Source organism: Felis catus, chromosome B1 (assembly GCF_018350175.1).
Source record: "Felis catus isolate Fca126 chromosome B1, F.catus_Fca126_mat1.0, whole genome shotgun sequence".
NCBI classification, from domain to species: domain Eukaryota; kingdom Metazoa; phylum Chordata; class Mammalia; order Carnivora; family Felidae; genus Felis; species Felis catus.
The window spans coordinates 195,307,058-195,314,047 of NC_058371.1; the positions used below are offsets into that span (position 1 = coordinate 195,307,058).

The window sequence follows — 6,990 nt, forward strand, 5'->3', positions numbered from 1 at the left end:
TGTTGACCTTAATTTTGAAGAATACTTATAATCAGACCACTTCTTACAACTTTCCATTACCACCTGAATCCAAGCTGCCATAATTCCTTTTATGAATTATTGTTGCAACAGTCTTTGAACTAGTCAACTACCCTCCCTATTTCTGTTCTTGCCTCCTTATATTCTGTTTCCCATATATGAACCAGAATAACCTTTAAAATTATAAGTCAAATTATTCCTCTCTTCTGTTCAAAACTCTCCAACAGATTTTCATATCACTCAGAATAAAATTAGGAGTCATTACCCGGTCCTGAAAGGCCCTTGGTGTTCCAGGCTGGCTCCCTCCCTGTCTGACCTCATCTCCTACCAGTGTCTCCTCTCTTACTCTGCTCCTGCCACATGAACCTTCTGGTTGTTCCTGACCCATCCAAGCACATGTCTACCTCCAGGAATTTGTCCTGACTGCTCTCCATGCTTGGGGATCTCTTCCTCCTGACATCTTCTTAGCTGTCTCCTCCATTTCACAGAGAGCTATACTCCAATGTTAGTATAGTAGAGGCGATTCCCCTAAATAACCTGTCCAAAATAGCTTTGCACTATCACTCTGTGTCCTCTTCTTTGGTTTTATTTTTCTTCTGAGCACCTATCCCTATCTGAAATAGTATATAATGTCAGGACCCCATCCCTTCAACTAGAATATAAGTTCCATGAGACTAGTAACTCCATATCCTTTTGTTTATTACTATATCCCCAGTGTTTAGAACAACGTAGCTAGAGGCTTCCAAAAATATCAGCTGAGTGAGTGAATGAATGAGTGGATGAATAAACTCTTAGGCTACAGGGCTATCGAAGCTTTTCCAGAAAGACCTTCCACACATCCAGGCCACAATACAGGTGGAAGAAAAAGCAGAATCAGCTTCCACACTGTGATGTTAGGGGGATTCTGTATGCCTTAAACAGAACCTTGTGAGAATTGCTGAGTTAAGGATCACCTCAAACTGATATGGTTTACAAAGAGACTACTATGGTTTTTGAATCAAGTCAAATAACAAACACCAACTGTGACTTGAGTCTTATACCCCCAGAAAGATTAACGTTGTTTGATGAGGAACAAAGATCAAAAGGATCAGGGATGCTTTCTATTGTTCCATCCGTGCATGGAAATTATGCCTCGCCATGAACAGTTCCTAGCAGTTCTGTCCCACCAGGAAACACGTGTCTCATCCATCATCTGGCACTGTCCTCCAGGTTACTAGGAATCATCTTCTGCGCATGACTGATACGGCCATCTTTCAATCGACTGGCACTCCAAAACCACACATTTTTTGTACAGGTGCATACCTGAACATCTTACAGGCACTGAAACACACAGGCTTGCAACATTACAATGCCTTTTTAACCCACTATGTGGGAATGAGTGCACAGGCCAACGCTTGGACTTATCTCCCATCCCCATCAACTAAAAAGCATCAAGTGAACAGCTGTGGTCCTCTGCTGACTATCAGGGGATCAAACATCTTTTGTACCCAGTCCCTGGATCCATCCAAATACAAATATTCAAGCCAACCCCATGACTGTCTTCAGAAGGCATATTTCTCTCTTCTCTAAGTAGCTGCTGCATGAAGCACAGACAAGACCACTGGTTTTGGAGTCAGACCGAGATGGGTCTGAACCCCGTCTCAGATCCTTACTGACTGTGAGGCCATAGTTGCTTTACCTCTCTGAATGTCAATTCTCTTATCTGTAAAGTAGAGATAATAATAATGTCTACCTTGTGGGGTTGCTCGAAGATGTACTTAGCATGTACACGTAAAGCCTTAGCACAGGGCCAGGCATATAGGAAGAATGCAATAAATAGATTAATTCTTTTTATTTTTACTTCTCAGGGCTCTTCTTCTGAGGTAGGTTGTTTCCACAAATGGCAACAATCATCTTTTATCCCACATGCCCATTTGCAACATGACTTTTCCACTCCTCCTGTAAAGAAGGAGTCTATTTCCCACCCACCCACTCCTTGAATAGTTTAGGCTGGCCCTGTGCCTTGCTTTGATGGAAAGAACACAGCAGAAGTGATGCTGTGTGACTGCAAAGCCTAGAGTTTGAAAGTCTTGATGCTTCTGTTTCACCATCTTGGAAGCCAGCTGCCATGTGTAAGGTTGGCTAAACCACAAAATGGTGAGATGAGGCATGGAGAGAAAAGCCACGCGGAGGAACACAGGTGCCCAGCAACAGCCAGCACCGAGGCCCCAGATGTGTCCACGAGGAGTTTGGGGGTACAAATCATGTGATCCGTTCACGATCTCTCTCCTGTAGTCATATCTGAGCATTCACATGCTAAAATATGATACATATTACTTTATCTTAAGTTCCTTTTACTTGTTCCTTGGTTATGTTGAGGCATCACATTGATTTGTTTTGAAAATCATGTTGTGGATGGGTTGTGTTATATTTCTGGTAAAGTAAAGAACATGTTATGAAATATTAGTTACTAAAAGGAGGCATAAGGCAGTAAGGCGTTTGGGCAGCCTGGTCTACATCCAGGAGCCCCCCGATGAATATTTGGTTACCCACACATTGTCTACATAAAAGCTAGTTGTGACTGCTCACCAACTCCCTGATTCATTTCTTCTTTCATGGATCTTTCTGTCTAGGCCAGAGTTTTTCAACATTATTTAATCCAAGACATTTTATTTTAAGTTTGTTTGTTTGTTTGTTTGTTTGTTTGTTTGTTTGTTTATTGACCACGTGCATGGAAGGGGTAGAGTGAGAAGGAGAGAGAGATAACCCCAAGCAAGCTCCACACTGTCAGTACAGAGCCCATCATGAGGCTCAATCCTACCAACTGTGAGCTCATGACCTGAGCCAAAATAAAAAGTCAGATCCTTAACCAACTGAGACACCCAGGCGCCCACAAGAACTTTTTTTTTAATTATTTTTTAATGTTAATTTATTTTTGAGAGAGAGACAGAGACAGAGATAGAGAGAGACAGAGCGCAAGCAGGGGAGGGGCAGAGAGAGAGGGAGACACAGAATCTGAAGCAGGCTCCAGGCTGGGAGCTCTCAGCACAGAGCTCAATCCGGGGCTGAACCCACGAACCACAAGATCATGACCTGAGCTGAAGTTGGATGTTTAACTGAACCCAGGCACCTCAAAGCAGAAGTCAACAAGAGGCCCCAGTGAGGATTGAACTCACAATCCCTGGTTTACAAGACCAGTGCTCTAACCACTGAGCTATGGAGCCTACCCCAAGACCTTTTGATTAACATGATTAACCTGAAAATAATTCTCTGTATCCTTTTTTTTTTCTCTCTCTCTCTCTCATACACACACACACACACACACACACACACACACACACACACACCAGATTTTGCTGTGAGAGCAGCTTCTGCCTCCAGCAGAAACCCATCCCATCTAGGCAGCATAGTAGATGGTAGACAGCAGGCTCCTTGAGAAAATCAAGAGTGTGGCTCATCTCTGGACCCCGCCTCTTCTCCCAAAGGACCTAGAACATGGCCGAGCACTTAATAAATATTTGGTTTATTTCTTCCATGTTGGCTTCATACAACAGAAGAAAATATTGCCTGAAATTAATATCAACTTGTTCAAATTCCTGACTCACTGTTTTCTAATCTGCAGAGGAAATATTTACCTCAACACCTCCCTCCACACTCATACAGAAATCCAAGAACCGTAGGAATTCTCTCATGCTACAAATATCTTCACATTAAATATGATTTTTGTACAAAAGCAAGTTAATTGCCTAGAAATACTCAGGGAGGTCACATTCAATCTTTGGATAACAGCAAGCAGTCTACAAAACATCTTTATGTGTGGGGAGCACCCATGTTTATTGTACCAGATTCCTTACACAACGTGTCTCGATGCTCACACAGCTCGTTGAGGTGCTATAATTATCCCCATTTCACAGATGAGGAAATCAAGCAAGAACAACTATCAAGTGACTTGAAAGTCAAGGGCATACCTTGTCAAATGGCAGAGCCCAGTCCCTGAAGGCTGGGTCCAGTGTGTTTTCTGCTGAGACTGTAGAAAGGCTACGGTGGCCTCAAGCAATTACTTACCTTTTTGGTCCTCACTTTTCCCATGTGTAAAATAGGAAACTAGGACCAACTTGTGCAGCTCGCAGGAGCTTTGACGCAAATGAACTGCTCGGATCCGCGTCAGGCACAGAGTACGATTGTTCTCAAACAGCCTTTTAAAACAGAAACACAGGGGCGCCTGGGTGGCGCAGTTGGTTAAGCCTCTGACTTCAGCCAGGTCATGATCTCGCGGTCCGTGAGTTCGAGCCCCACGTCGGGCTCTGGGCTGATGGCTCAGAACCTGGAGCCTGTTTCTGATTCTGTGTCTCCCTCTCTCTCTGCCCCTCCCCCGTTCATGCTCTGTCTCTCTCTGTCCCAAAAATAAATAAACGTTGAAAAAAAAATTTTTTTTTTAAATAAAAATAAAAAAAAATAAAACAGAAACACAGATCAGTAATCATTATTATATGGTGGCCTCTGCTGTTTTCTACAGAAGGGCTTTCTGGGTGTTCAGGACAGTAAGGAGACGGCTACTTCACTCATGAGAAATTTGGCTCTGACAAGAATGGGGAAACAGGAAGTAAATAGCCTGGGCCAGGTGTCTCCTGTAACAATTTGTTTTGTATAGCCCATTAAAAGGGGCTTTCAACGCTTGGTGATATCCAATGTCTATTTCCATTTTCCACTTATTATTCTGACTTCTAAAAGCACGTTCCCAGCACCTAAGCCATAAACACCCACATGGTGAAGCCCCAGCATTGCCGATGCCACAGAAACAAGACTCTTCAATCAGGTTTCACCTCCTGGGTTGCAGGAGAATCACAGAACGGAAAGTGTCTCAGTGATTGCCTCGTGACACCACTCTCCATTTTACTGAGAAGGAAACAGGCACAGAGAGGGGAAGTGGCTTGTTTTCTCAAGCTGTCCCTGCATCAGCTCTATGAAATAGAGATCGTCCTTCTTATCTTACATTTCTTCCTGCTACGCAATGTGCACCCAATACTGCAGCCATTGCAAACCAATGTGAACCCAGTATACCCTGTCCTCGCCCCCCTGCCTCTCTGCCTTGCACACGCTATCCTTCAGCAGGGAATCCCTCCATATCGTCCACCAGGCTATTTCCAGCTCGTCCATCCTGCTCAGCTCAAGTCCCCATTAGGTCTCAGCTAGATTCTGGCAAAAGGCTCAACTCGTCTCCCTGCTTCCGCTTGCCTTCCTGCAGATCAACTTCATTACTTTTCATTTAAATTTTAGTTAGTTAACATACAGTGCAATATTGGTTTCAGGAGGAGAATTCAGTGATTCATCACTTAGGTACAACACCCAGTGCTTATCACAACGAGTACCCTCTTTAATGCCCGTCACCCATCTAGCCCATCTCCCACTGACCTCCCTCTATTAACCCTCAGTTTGTTAAGAGTCTCTTGTGGTTTGTTTCCCTCTCTCCTCTTCCCCCCCGCCTTCCTATATGTTCGTCTGTTTTGTTTCTTAAATTCCACATATGAGTGAAATCATATGGTATGTGTCTTTCTCTGATTGGCTCATTTCACTTACCATAATAAATTCTAGTTCCATTTGTGTCATTGCAAATGGCAAGATTTCATTCTTTGTGATGGCTGAGTAATATTCTTGTGTGTGTGTGTGCGTGTGTGTATAAGAATATATATATATGAATATACATATATATATATATATATGCCACATCTTCTTTATCAATTTATCCAACAATGGATATTTGGGCTCTATCCATAGTTTGACTATTGTCAATAATGCTGTTATAAACATTAGGGTGAATGTACCTCCTTTGAATCTGTATCTTTGTATCCTTTGGGGAAATACCTGAAACTACAATTGCTGGATCATAGGATAGTTCTATTTTTAATTTTTTGAGAAACCTCCGGACTGTTCTCCAGAGCAGCTGCACCAGTTTGCATTCCCACCAGCGGTACAAGAGGGCTCCCCTTTCTCTGCATCCTCACCAACACCTGTTGTTTCTTGTGTTGTTGATTTTAGCCCTTCTGACAGGTATGAAGTGGTATCTCACTGTGGTTTTGACTTCTATTTCCCTGATGTTGAGAGATTTTGAGCATCTTTTCATGTGTCTTTTAGCCATCTGGATGTCTTCTTTGGAAAAGTGTCTATTCATGTCTTCTGCCTATTTCTTCTTTGGATTGTTTTGTGGGTGTTGAGTTTGACAACTTCTTTATAGATTTTGGATACTAATCCATTATCAGATATGTCATTTGTAAGTATCTTCTCCCATTCTGTAGAATGCCTTTTAACTTTGTTGATTGTTTCATTTGCTGTGCAGAAGCTTTTTGTCTTGATGAAGTCCCAATAGTTCACATTTGTTTTTTGTTTCCCTGGCCTCCAGAGACATGTCTAGTAAGAAGTTGTTCCAGCTGAGGTCAAAGAGGTTGCCGCCTGTGTTCTTCTCTAGGATTTTAATGGTTTCCTATCTCACATTTAGGAACTTCACACATTTGGAATTTATTTTTGTGTATGGTGTAAGAACATGGTCCAGTTTCATTCTTCTGTGGATCCCCATCCAGTTTTCCTAATACCATTTGTTGAGAGACTTTTTCCCATTGGATATTCTTTCCTGCTCTGTCAAAGATTAGCTGACCATATAGTTTTGGATCCATTTCTGAGTTTTCTATTCTGTTCTATTGATCTATGTGTCTGTGTTAATGCCAGTCCCATACTGCTTTGATGACTAAAGGTTTGTAATATAACTTGAAATCTGGAATTGTGATGCCTCCAGTTTTGTTTTTCTTTTTCAGGATTGCTTTGGCTATTGGGGCTCTTTTGTGAACAATTTTAGGATTGTTTGTTCTAGTTCCATGAAGAATGCTGGTGGTATTTTGCTAGGGATTGCATTTAATGTGTGGATTGCTTTGAGGATAGTATAGAGATTTCAACAACATTTTTCTTCCAATCTGTGAACATGGAATATTTTTTTCCATTTCT

The 6,990-nt window shown here is 42.2% G+C and overlaps 1 non-coding gene across 1 annotated transcript; it reads right to left on the reverse strand.

Annotated features, from left to right (window-relative positions):
• Positions 1–3,148: 3,148 nt before the first annotated feature.
• Positions 3,149–3,221, reverse strand: TRNAT-UGU. The gene has a single exon. It is a non-coding gene; the product is annotated as a tRNA-Thr (tRNA).
• Between the last annotated feature and the right edge of the window lie 3,769 nt (positions 3,222–6,990).